Source organism: Poecilia formosa, unplaced genomic scaffold (genome assembly GCF_000485575.1).
Source record: "Poecilia formosa unplaced genomic scaffold, Poecilia_formosa-5.1.2 Scaffold14, whole genome shotgun sequence".
NCBI lineage: Eukaryota > Metazoa > Chordata > Actinopteri > Cyprinodontiformes > Poeciliidae > Poecilia > Poecilia formosa.
The window spans coordinates 2199335-2202028 of NW_006799953.1; positions in this window are offsets into that span (position 1 = coordinate 2199335).

The window sequence follows — 2694 nt, forward strand, 5'->3', positions numbered from 1 at the left end:
AAACATGCAAGCGCACAACCGGAAACGAAAGCGTTAGATTTCAAAGTAAAATTATTATTATTATTATTATTATTATTATTATTATTATTATTATTATTATTATTGAGATTTAACATTATTGTCTGTTAAATATTCCAAGAAACCCCATTTCTACTTTTTTCTAAGGGGGAAAAAAAAAAATATGATTTATTTTTTTTAAAAGTTATAAATATATATATTTTTGCAGCTGAAAAAATATACAGGCAGTTTCCAGGCCCAAATTTAGAAAAACAAGGCCACCTGTTCTTAAGTGTCATATCCATTCATGTTTACTAACACGTCTTAACAACGCAGTTAAGCAGTTTTCTGCACATAGTTCACCCAAAATGAATTCTTCCTAAAAGGTTCTTCATACCACAGCATTAGTTAGAGATTTATGCTTCTTCTTTCATGCAAAAAAGTCATCCAAAACAGAGAAAAGGCTTAGAATTTATTCATTTTTTTTATTTTTATTTTTGTATTATTATTTTGCTGGAGGGAAGAGTGGAGATGGAGAAGTCTGTTTAAACATCTAAGGTGATATGTGCGATGCATGAACTGAGATGCACTTTTGATTTGGACTCTGTTTATCGTAGGGTAGTGATATGAGATAAAGGCGAACAATTATTTTCAAACTTAAAAAAAATGTAATAGGGTTACGCTGATAAAACAAGAGACGGGTTTCTAACAATTTGTGCAAGCGCAGACTGTTGTAAAGAGCATAAAGTCCGACGCAGCACAAAGGCGGAAGTGGCTTGGTTAACTGACGCCGACTTGACGTTGGAAGGAGCGCAGCCCACCCTGGCGCGCGCGCTCAGACCCCGGCTCTCTCCTCCTCTCCGCGGTGGTGCAGCTCTCGTCTTCCATCCACACCCATTTCCCTCCTCTCTCATCCCTCCATTGCTGGTTCTGAGAGAGCTACAACCAACAACACCTCCAGTCAAAAAAAAAAAGAAAGAAAGAAAGAAAGAAAGGGGAAAAAAGAGAGAAACAGAGTGAATGAGGCTGGGGGAAGGAAAGAGAAAGAACTGGAAGGATTGCACCAATCGCTTTCACACACATGCTCCCAGTGACACCAGTTGGGTTATAAATTAACACTAATAACCGGATTAAAAACGTGACGTTAATAACCTCAAAAATTCAGCTAGAATTCGTTTTTATAGTTGCATCCTACCCACCCCTATTTTATTATTATTATTTTTCCTCCTTACAGAAACGAGAGAAGAAGCGTCTGCAGACGCAGACACATGTTTGGGGACTGAGCTCATCCTTTTGTCGTCCCTTTGTCTTCCTTCGCTTGAGTCGTAAGGACGGTTTATTCCGCCGGCAGCTATTCTGCGGCGAAGGCGGCGTACCGCATGGCGAGCGTTTGGGGAAGACAGCATCGCCCTGACAATCGCAACCTTCCCTCCTCATGGATCACTGTCAGCGGCGGACCTCACGCTGTCAGGTCGCGTAACCGCTTTTGGAAACGAGGCGTGGGGGGTTGATCTCATGAAGTCCTAATTTCCTCATTTAGAAACCCGGCGATGAACTCACGTTGGGCAAATCGCGAAAGTATTCACACCCCCTTAAAGTTTTCCAGATGTCGTCAAAATAAAAAATAAAACAACAACAACGACAACAAAAAAAAAAACTTCCGTTCAGTTTAGTACTTGTGAAAGACAGGAGCGCAAACACATCATTGTGATGATGAAAAAAAAAAAGAAAGGCACAACCAGCTTGTTGCATCCTCCATCAGTGTCTTGCTATACTTAACCTCTTCAGGTTAAGTGATGTGATGTTAAGCAAGTGTAGCATTGTACTCAACCTCAAGCATTTTGCCCATTTTTTTTCCACCTCAGTTAGAGTGAAAGGAAAACATCTGTGAGCCTAATTTTTCTTCTTGCCTCAGATTCCCAATTGAATTTAGATCTGGACAGAATAAGGTGGCCTAATAGCGTTGACTCCAAACACATCATTTTGCGTGTTGGCTGGAACTAAATACATGCCACACTAAGAGAGCTAATACTGACAAAAATCAGATTGTCTACATAATCTTTACATCCAAACTGCAGACTTCTCTAGAGTCAGTTATTCAGAATTCTGAGTCTTTGGTTAATATACACGTATCTTAGAAAATACGTTAAAGATTGGGACACATACTAATTCCTTTAGTTAATATTTAAATATGGAGTCTATCCAAGCCTCAGAAGTCCAGATGGAGAGCTGGATGGACAGCGTGGGTTAGTGGATAAATACTAAACACATATTGTTTTCTGTACTTAGACACTGAAGATACTTCAATTTCATTATGTTCTCTAATTTTAATGATCACACCAAGTGTCGCCACGCTCCATAAAAATGCAAGCTTTCAGTTCAAGATGAGGGAACGGTGGCTGCGAAGTCTGCTCTAAGCGCTTAAACCAGCTGAAATTAGGAACGTTTCTCGCTAAGAGGGGATGGTGCATCAGGTCACAGTGAGGCCAGGGTCCGGGAAATCCATCCAGAACTCAGAAGCAAAGTCGGTCACAACAGCTGGCACTGCGAAGCTGTCCCCATAGCCTTAAGCAGGACAGATCACCGGATGAGCTCATTTCATGAGAGACAGCCGTGGTTCTCCCCGTCAATAAGCTCGAAACGTTTAGCCGTGACAGTTCTCGCGCAAACAACAATCCTTTTCTTTCTGCAAAACAT